The sequence below is a fragment of the Gossypium hirsutum genome, chromosome A07, assembly GCF_007990345.1.
Source record: "Gossypium hirsutum isolate 1008001.06 chromosome A07, Gossypium_hirsutum_v2.1, whole genome shotgun sequence".
NCBI lineage: Eukaryota > Viridiplantae > Streptophyta > Magnoliopsida > Malvales > Malvaceae > Gossypium > Gossypium hirsutum.
This window is the reverse complement of record NC_053430.1, coordinates 83902341-83912431: the sequence shown is the minus strand read 5'-3', so window position 1 is coordinate 83912431 and position 10091 is coordinate 83902341. Positions and strand designations below refer to the sequence as shown.

The window sequence follows — 10091 nt, the reverse complement described above, 5'->3', positions numbered from 1 at the left end:
TATGATAAATATTTGACTTGTTCTTAATTATATGTCTTAATTCATGCTTTAATATTCTAGGATATTGATTCAAGTATTGATGTGCTTATTCAGAGGAGAAAAAGTCCCTATTTAAGAGTAGATCATTCATAATTAAGCGGAGTTGCATGCATGCCTAGATATAGGGTGACATAAATCTGGCAGATTAGGGTTAAACCTAATAAGGGAATCCATAGATCGAGTTAATGTAACACTAGAAGGTTTTAATTAGAAAGAGATTTCAATTAATCAACCTAGGGTTAGACGTTGTTAGTCTCGAAAGAGATAATAATATAACTTAGGGAGTTCTACGGATCAAGTCAAATGAATAAACCGTCTGATTCAGAGTCAAATAATAGGTGAAGTGTAGGTGGATTCTTCCTTGGGTGTTGTCTAAATCATTCAGTTTTCCTAAAAGTAATTCCCCAATTCTTTTTCTGTGTGTTCTTAGTTTAGTTAATTAGTTAGATAAACAAACCCCTTTATTTTTAGGCTAGATAATAAAAAGAAAGTTAATACTAGTACTTTTAGTTCCTTTGGATTTGACATCCGGTCTTGCTATAAACAATACTACTGTTCGATAGGTGCGCTTGCATTCATCGTGATATTAGTTAGCTTTCAAGAACGGTCAATTATAATTATTTAAAACTTATCGCGAAAATCATGTATCAAGTTTTTGGCGTCGTTGCCGGGGAACCAAGATATTAGAAACACTCAATATTTATTACTTTAGCCAGTTATTTTATTGCAATTTAAATTTTATTTTAATTTTTTGTTACTAAATTTTCTTTTACTCCTTTTGGCAGGTTTTTATAGTTTATGACTAGAAGAAACCAGTTAGAACCATTACTTTTTGATAGTGAGATTGAGAGAACAACTCGCAGAAACCGAAGAGAAATAAGGCGAAGCTTAAGATACACAGAAGGAGAGCAAGAGGACGATATCCACATCACAACTGAGGAGATGACTGAAAATTGGGAAAATTCGACACCTCCTGCGATTGCTGCTGATCCAGTAAATCAGAACCCTGATTCACGCACTATGTATGATTATGCTAAACCTAATTTAACAGGAATTGGGTCAAGTATAGTTAGGCTTGCTATTGCTGCAAATAATTTTGAACTGAGACCTAACACAATTCAAATGATACAGTAGTTTGTTCAATTTGATGGTTTGTAGGATGAAGATCCCAACAATCATTTGGCGAATTCCCTGGAATTTTGCGACACATTTAAAAACAATGGCGTCTCTGATGATGCCATTCGCCTTCGGTTGTTTCCTTTTTGTTGAGGAACAAAGCTAAACAGTGGTTGAACTCGTTACCACGAGGGTCAATCACCACTTGGGAACAAATGACCAAAAAGTTTTTACTTAACTATTTCCCATCGGCTAAAATGGCTAAGTTGAGGAATGATATCTCTTCGTTTGTGCAGATGGATTTAGAGACACTCTATGATGCATGGGAGAGATATAAGGATCTTTTGAGAAGGTGCCATCACCATGGGTTACCACTTTGGCTACAGGTTCAGACGTTTTACAACGGAGTGGACCCCTCAACGAGGAAACTTATCGATGCAGCCGCCGGTAGAACTTTGAACAACAAAAAACCTGAAGAGGCTTACGAATTTATTGAAGAGATGTCATTGAATAATTATCAGTGGCAAGTCATGATAATAAAGCCATCAACAGTAGCCGGTGTTTTCAACCTCGACGCAGTTACTATGCTATCAAACCAGGTAGAACTTTTGAATAAGAAAATTGACGGTTTATGTGGTTCTACTCAAGTACATCTAGTGATGAGGTGTGACTCAAATGGAGGAATACACAACCCAGATTTTCCACCCTTCAATCCTAGCACCGAGGAGGAACAAGTTCAATAAATGGGTAATAATTCTCGACCTCAAAATAATCCTTATAGTAACACTTATAATGCAGGTTGGAGGAACCACCTAAATTTCTCGTGGGGTGGTCAAGGGAATCAAATGCCACAATAACCTCCTTACCAACAGGAAAAGAAGCTGAACCTTGAGATGATGCTTACAAAGTTTATCTCGGTATCAGAAACACATTTCTAGAATACCAAGATAGCACTTAAGAATCAACAAGCGTTGATCCAAGGACTCGAAACTTAGAAGGATAGCTTGCCAAACTGATTTCTGAACAACCACAAGGTAGTTTACCGAGTAATACTGAATCTAACCCAAGAGAACAGCTCAATGCAATTATCGTTCAAAATAAGGAAGGGTTAGTTGAATGTAAACTAGAACCGAGGCAAGAATCTGTGGTAAGTAAAGGTAAAGGTGAGGTGAACCACAGTGAGCAAAACCCGGTAAGTAAAGAGGACAAACCTCGTGTACCATACCCCAGTGCGACAAGGAAAGATCACATAGACAACTTATTTGGTAAATTCCTTAAATTATTAAAGAAATTGCATATTAACTTACCGTTTATTGAAGCTCTTTCACCGATATGAAACGCAGTTAAATTTTTAAAGGAGCTTTTAGCAAATAAGCGAAAGTTGGATGAGGCGTTGCATGTAGAGTTGAATGCGGTTTGCTCATCCATTCTACAGAATAAGCTGGTGAACAAATTGAAAGATCTAGGGAGTTTTATGATTCCTTGTTTAATTGGTAGCTTAAATGTTAATAATGCATTGGACGATTTAGGGGCTAGTATAAATGTCATGCCCTATAAAATGTTTAAACAACTAGGTCTTGGGAAACCCAAACAAACTAGGATGAGTATTAGATTAGGAGATAAAACAATTATATTTACTAGGGGTATTATTGAAGATGTACTAGTTAAAATTGACAAATTTATATTCCCAATTCATTTTGTTATTCTAGACATAGAACAACATAGTGACGCACCCTTAATTTTAGGAAGGCCCTTCTTGGAAACTGCTAGAACTATTATTGATGTTGGTACAGGTGAACTCACACTTCGTGTGGGTGATGAAACAATCACTCTTCAAGCTCATAATTTGAGTAACACATCGAAAGTTAAGGGTGATTATGTAAATCATACTACTAATACTGATCATGTGGTACTAATACTGATAATGTGGTACAACCTTCTTTGCAGGAAACACGTTCGAAGAGCATAAATGAGCAATGGTCAAGTAACAACAAAGAACTCATCTATGAAGAACAAAGACTACAGATCGAGGAACTAGATGAATGGTGGACACAAAAATCGAGAACACTCGATAAACCAAAACCATGCCATGACGAGCAATTCTGAACCTAATGGAGTAATTCCTCTTACGGTACTTAGCATTTTCCCATTCGGTACAGTTGAGGTAATTCATCCCAAATTCAGCACTTTTAAGGTAAATAGTACCCGTCTAAAACCTTATTTTAATGAGAAAGATAGCAGGAATGAGGAGTGTAAACTCCTCACACCATCATGACCATGCAAAAGAGAGGTAAGTCAAGCTTAGACTCTAAATAAGCGCTTCTCAGGAGGCAACCCGAGCACTAACAGCGTTGACTTCTTTAAATTTTAGTTTTTAACCTCTAAATCACTAACTGAGTACCTGAACACGGGTTTGTCACATCCACATGGCTAGGCACACGGGCGTGCCTTAGCCCATGCTCGCACCACGAAAGGAGACACAACTGTGCAGAGCAAAATTTTTCCCCAACACGGGATCCGATACATTGCCACGACCGTGCGACATGGTCGTAGGCAAGCCTGCCAAATCAACACGGGCGTGCGACAAACCTGTGCCTACAAGCCGTGGTTGAAACTGAGAAATTGACACAAGCATGTGACATGCTCGTGTCCCACTTCTGTGGTCGAAACTGTCAAACTAACATGAGCGTGTGCATAGCTACACGGGCGTGGGAGAAGCGAACAAAGCAGAACACGGTCGTGCAACACGGCCGTGTGTACCAACACGCCCAATGGCCACGGGCGTGGGCTGAATTTTAGACGTGCCCAAATTTGAAAATCGGGATACACACGGGCTAAAATAAGGGCACACGGGTGTGCCCCACAGCCATGTGTCCCAAAATCTATATAAACCCCCCACTATTCATCATCCCCTTCCACAAGTCGCTAACCCTAGCTGCCGAAATCCTTTCACACACCCTCCCTGCCACTCCCGTGTGACTGGCCATCCTTCAACTCTCCTTTCTTCTTCTTTTTCTCTTTCTCCTACCTTTTCTTCCTCTTTTCTTTCTCTCTTCCTCTTCTCTTTCTCCTACCCCTTCCTCATCTTTTCATTTTCTTTTCTCCTCCTTTCTTCATTTCCCTTCTTTTTCCCCTCTACTGACGCACCACACGGCCCACCCCCACGCCAGTGGTTGGCCTAAACAGTACCCTTTTAGGCACACCGTCGCTACTCCAGCCACCGGTCCTCCACTGACGGTTTTCTCTTCTATTTTACTTACTTTTGATACATATTTTTCTCATTTTTCTCATATTATTTTCATTTTTCTACTAATTATTTTGTCAATCTTAGGATAGTTATCATCTATTTCATGCTGAATCAAGAAATTAGGAACGCCCCATGCTATTACCATGCTCATACTAATGCTATTACCATGCTATTTGCCATATAAATTCTATCATTGAGTTGATTATTTTTGGTTGAAGTAGTTTTGGTTGAATCTGTTAGTTTAATTCATGGCTAATTCCTTTTCGAACTTGTCAAATATATGTTCTCTTATCCATTTATTACAATATTATTCTTCTTGTAGGCATAAAATGTTAAATTCATGTGGTAAAAAAACCGCCGTCCCTACCTCGAAGAAGAGAAAAGGAGCAACGTCGTCCTCGATTCCTACCTCGAAAATAAGACACCCATTCTTTCAAATCCCACCAGGAAACTAGGAGGAACTTTTTCAGATACTCTGGGCCTGACCCCTAAGTATGGGCCGATGCATTGACTGGGCCGCACTTGAACAAATTCAACTGGCTGACGCAGTCTGAGCTCTTCTAACCACTGACCCATGGGGGCTCTTTTTCGAGATTGTGGAACTTACATATCTCGAGCTTACCTTGGAACTCTGTTCGACCTTCCACCTCCAAACCATGATGACAGAGTTCGATGATCCCGGAACGGTCCAGTTCTATCTCGGTGGTTTAGTTCATCAGTTAAGCATGCCAGAGTTCAGTATCGCACTCGGACTATATACGGAGGAATTCATGGATGACCCCGACTTCGACACCCTCTATCGCCACATCCACTACTCTCTCTCAAAGTGCTGGAATGCACTAGTCCCTGCCTCAGCCAAATACAACCCTAGCCGCTCTAAGGCATCAACCCTTGCCCCATCCCTGAGATACTTACATGCCATCTTGGCCTACACTTTGACAGGGCGACGAGAGAGCACCAAAATCGTTAACACTCACGCCGCCTACTTTTTATGAAGTATGGTGCATGGGCACGTCTTCGACCTTACCTATTTTATCCCCCTCGCCATTCGCCATCAGACGGAGTGGCATAGGAAGGGAGTCATTTCCATTGGCCCTTACGTGACTCACCTGGCAAGGCACTTCGGGCTCCTCAACACAGTAGCGCAATCATCCTCTCCCACCCTCATCGATCAGATGTCCCCAGAAGGCATCTTAAGTATGCTACACATGAGGATGATCGAGAGACGACATGGAACTAACCCTCCTCAGTACTGCCTCATCCAGTCAGCCGAGCAGGAGGACCCAGAGGACATTACTAATGATGTCCCTCCACCTTACGAGGACCCATCGTCCAGTTCATGCTGCGACTTCACTTTCTGACATCTCTGCACTCCTCACTCGATTTGAGCAGCAATGTTTCTAGCGTTTTGATCACATTGATGCCACACTACATTAGATTTGTCAGCATCTTCACATCACATCGCCACCCCCACCTCGTGAACCATCTGGCGATAATAATTTTTTAAGACTTTTATTTTTATTTTTATTTATTTTTTAACTAACTTTTCATTTTATTTTTATTTAAAACTATATTTACTTTATCTTTAAGTTTCACCATTCCAATTAAGTAATTTTTATATTCTCAAAAATTACATTATAAGTAATCATGCTTCCTTTTATTTCCTAAAGAATTATTGATTTTATCGCAGTTATAAAGAGCTCAAAAACTCACTATTACTTAGGAAATTGCAACTCCACTGGAAAAGGTCCTCCATGACTACCATGCCCTACTCGACCATGACCATAGCTACAACTAGTTATAATATTCTTTTGGTGCAGTACTTGTGGATTACACAACCTCTACCACCACCGGAGTATCTTCCTCCATTCTCACCCTTGCCTTTGCCGATTACTTTCCATAACTCCAATTCAAGGATTTCATCCATATTCAGGAAGTTTCACTTTTCTCCCTATCTTATGATCTTATATTTATATTTTTCATACATATATCTTTATACATTGAGGACAATGTACATCTTAAGTATGGGAGGTATTTATATCTTTATCAGAAAAATCCATGAATTTTGTCTTATTCTCATATAATTCACTCATATCACTATTAGCATGAATTTTGATTAATTTAAGATTTCTATTGATATGTCTTGGATTAAAACATAGGCATTTATGCATTGATTATTTAAACTTTAAGAAATTAGAGAATCAAGCATGATAAGTGGATTTTTGAGAATTAAAAATTTTTAGGTTGTTTCCCCAAGTTTAGGTATTACCTTGAGTTAGAATTCACAGGTTTAACATCAAAAAGCCATAATTTTTGTGAGATCTTGAATCTTTAAAACATATATTATTTCTTTCATGCTCACTTCTATTATTGCTATGAGTGCGTCAATATTGATTTGTTATTCTAGAACTTGCATCAATTATGCATGTCAAGGCCACACCATTGATTTGATATGTTAAGATGATGAAGGCACTTAGGTTTAACCCACTCACTCCATAAAAGCCTACCTTCATAATTAACCCTTAGTGAATCCCCTTGAGCCTAACAAGCCATTCATTGATTTTAACCTCATTACTAACCATAACCCTTATTGTCGAAATCCCCTCAATTAATTTAATTCCTATTTTTGTCGAGATTTGATTTGAATAAATTGCTTAGTTATGTTTTATTTTTAGTTAGCCTATATTATTTGACTTATTCTTAAAAAAAAAACATACATACATACTTATTAATAGTAATTCTTTGTTTTTCAGCTTAAGTATTTAATTCAATATTCCATGAAGAAAAGCTCAATTAGGAATGTAAATTACCAATTGTAATATTTTTCTAGTTAGGTAATTTTTCAATTCAGTCACAACTCTAACCTTCTTTTTTAGCTTGTTACCACACCCCCTAACCAAAGCCAAGCAATTTATAGTCGTGGAGATTTGATTTTCACGCAAGCTTATGGTAATAACTTTTCAATTAACTATTGAGTGCTTAACTTATTGTCCTTAAACACCTAGAGTGATTTGAGTGAATCTTTAGTGAGGATGTTAAACTCTATGGTATTTTGAATCAAAGCTAATTACTTAAATTAGGGGAGGCACCTATGTTTTCGTACTAAAATGCTCAACTTGGAATGCTTGAAACTTTGATTTTCTTCTATTTGAATTCTCAATGTATGATTACTTATGGATTATTTTGAGATATTACCGATAGGAATTATAAGTTGAGAAAATTTTATTTTGATTGCGAGTTGAGGGTTTTGCTTGAGGACAAGCAAATGATTAATTGTGGGGGTATTTGATAAACCATAATTTATACATATTTTTATCCCATGCTTAGCACGTTTTTGGGTGATTTCCCCTTAGATTTGGTGAATTCGATGCTCTTAATCCTTTAATTTCATGTTTTATACTTAGGTAAGCTTAGGAGAGTAAAAAGAGCGAGAAATGGGCCAAAATCGGAGAAAATGGGCCAACATGGGAAATCAACACGGCCAGAGTTCTTCACACGGGTAGACCACACGCCCGTGCCTATTTAACAACCTTGACCATGGCTTGAAGCAATCGCCCGTGCCTATTCAGAAAATGCCACTTTTGAGGGCTTGGAGGCATTCTAAAACCTATTTAAACACCCTAGAGGAGGAACTCAAGGGGGTACGCAGAGTAGGAAGCAAGGAATTACTCGAAGAAAGCTGATTGATCCATCTCAGAAGCGGGATTCCTCTCCAAGACTGAAGATCTCCCTTCAATTTCCTTCAAGAGTTTTTGGGTTTTCTTTATGTTTTGTTATATTTATTCTTTTGAGATGTTTTCTTTTATACATAAGAACTAAACCCTCTAAATACCTAAGGGGGATGAAACCTAAGACGGATCTTGTTATTATTATCTGAATTGTATGATAAATATTTGACTTGTTCTGAATTATATGTCTTAATTCTTGCTTTAATATTCCAGGATATTGATTCAAGTATTGATGTGCTTATTCAAATGAGCAAAAGTCCCTGTTTAAGAGTAGATCATTCATAATTAAGTGGAGTTGCATGCACGCTTAGATATAGGGTGACATAAACCTACCAGATTAGGGTCAAACCTAATAAGGAAATCCATAGATCGAGTTAATGCAACACTATGAGGTTTTAATTAGAAAGAGATTTCAATTAATCAACCTAAGGTTAGCCGTTGTTAGTCTCGAAAGAGATAATAATATAACTTAGGGAGTTCTACTGATCAAGTTAAATGAATAAATCGTCTGATTCAGAGTCAAATAACAGGTGAAGTCTAGATGGATTCTTCCTTGGGTGTTGTCTAAATCATTCAGTTTTCCTAAACGTAATTCCCCAATTCTCTTTTTGTGCGTTCTTAGTTTAGTTAATTAGTTATATAAACAAACCCCTTTATTTTTAGGCTAGATAATAAAAATAAAGTTAATACTAGTACTTTTAGTTCCTTTGGATTCGACATCCGGTCTTGCTATAAACTATACTACTGTTTGATAGGTGCGCCTGCCTTCATTATGATATTAGTTAGCTTTCAAGAATGGTCAATTCTAAATATTTAAAACTTATCGGGAAAATCACGTATCAATAACATAAAAGAATCAAACTTCTTATACCACTTCCAAGAAGACTACTTCAGGTCGTACAATGGTTTTTGTAGAAGGAAAAAATGATTTTCCTTACCTTTAATCCTGAAGCCTTTAGGTTTTTGAATATAAATACCTTCCTCTAGGTCACCATGAAGGAATGCAATTTTCACACCTAATTGCTCTAATTCAAGGGTGTATCATGCAATAAGGGTTAATAATGCCTAGATGGACGAATGTTTCACAACAGGAGAGAAAACATCCTAAAAATAAACTTCCTCCACTTTACTATAACCCTTGAGACCAACCTCACCTTATATCTAGTCACCTGGACCCGATCCTTCATTTTCTTTGAACATCCACTTGTATCCGACAATTTTCTGTCTGGTGGGTGGTCTCACAAGCTGCCAAGTCCTATTCCTTTGCAATGACTCCATCTTCTCTTCCATCACCACAAGCCACTTGCTGGAACAAGGAGCCTAAACCGTTTCAGAATAATTTGAAGGATCGACTGAATCAATGCTCTCAGCAACATTTTGAGCATATGCCACTAGATTTCCATGACAGAACTTCTGTGGTGGTTTAATTTCTCGTGTTTGTCTATCACAAGCTAATTTATAATTTTTTAGTTCAGCTAGAGTCACTAACTGATCTGGGGTGGCTTCAGTAGCCTCTTAATATCCTATAGAAAAATTAGTCTCATGTAAGTCACAATTTTTCACGACATCGCAACGTCCCGAACTTCCTCGTCGTGATGTCGCCTTTATTCATCTTGTTATTGCGACATCGTTGGTCATGTCACTGTGATGTCACCGTCTAACTTTAGCTCTTGCTCTACCTTGCTCGAGTCATTCTGTTGTGTTGTCAAGAACATATGACTCATTCTTGGGGTGAAGTATCATAATTTCGACAGAAAAAACCAAAAATATACATCTTACACAGCCCTTGGTTCAAGCCTTCCCTAACTAACTCGTGCATAAGCAAGACAGTCGAATACTCTAAGGTTAGAGTAATTCAGAGGATTATTCAACCATATCTCTTTAGGAACCTTTCTATCCAATGTTCAATGCGGAGACTGATTCACCAAATAGCTTGTTAGGTTGATGGTTTATTCCCAAAA

At 38.0% G+C, this 10091-nt stretch overlaps 1 non-coding gene across 1 annotated transcript; it reads right to left on the bottom strand.

Annotated features, from left to right (window-relative positions):
- Positions 1-1418: 1418 nt before the first annotated feature.
- Positions 1419-1525, bottom strand: LOC121204154 (small nucleolar RNA R71). Its single transcript, XR_005899082.1, has one exon. It is a non-coding gene; the product is annotated as a small nucleolar RNA R71 (small nucleolar RNA).
- Between the last annotated feature and the right edge of the window lie 8566 nt (positions 1526-10091).